We start from the raw sequence: 576 nt of genomic DNA, 5'->3' as shown, positions 1-576 counted from the left end.
TGTGCGAAGGCACACAGACGTTACTATAGGATGGTTATGCAATAGGCTTAAGGGTCAAAGGTCATAGGGGACCAGTTTGTGGATGTAAGAGCAGCTTAGAGGCGTTTCAGCTCCATGTAATCGGTGAGGGGAGTTAGCACCAAATATCTACAAAATACTACAACTTACAAAAGGTAAACAAGTCAGTGAAGTTCAGATGATTTTGGTCAAACTTGTCAGACTGCAGGCTCTGTGTCTTTGTCCCCGTGTCCCCATGTCCCCGTGTCCCTGTGACCTCGTGTCCTTGTGTCCCCGGGTCCACGTCCTTCCACCTTAATCATAATCATTGTTGGCTGAAGATGATTATGTGAGTAATTGCTTCCCCTCTGGCATCATTACTGCATAACACACACTCTCCAAACACACATGCCACACACACACACGTCTGCTTTGTGAGAATGGTCTTTCCCTGACCACAAGTGTTGTCCTCCTCCCTCCTCACCCCAGCCCCTTCCCCCCTCCTCCGCCTCACCCGGCCCCTTCCTTCCCTCCTCCTCCTCCTCCTCTTCATCTCTCCTCATTGTGAGGACATCAGGC

Source organism: Genypterus blacodes, unplaced genomic scaffold, assembly GCF_046128005.1.
Source record: "Genypterus blacodes isolate CSIRO-AG114 ecotype Tasmania unplaced genomic scaffold, CSIRO-AGI_Gbla_v1 ptg000143l_1, whole genome shotgun sequence".
Taxonomy (NCBI): domain Eukaryota; kingdom Metazoa; phylum Chordata; class Actinopteri; order Ophidiiformes; family Ophidiidae; genus Genypterus; species Genypterus blacodes.
The sequence above is the reverse complement of the archived record's forward strand: the minus strand, read 5'-3'. Positions refer to the sequence as shown.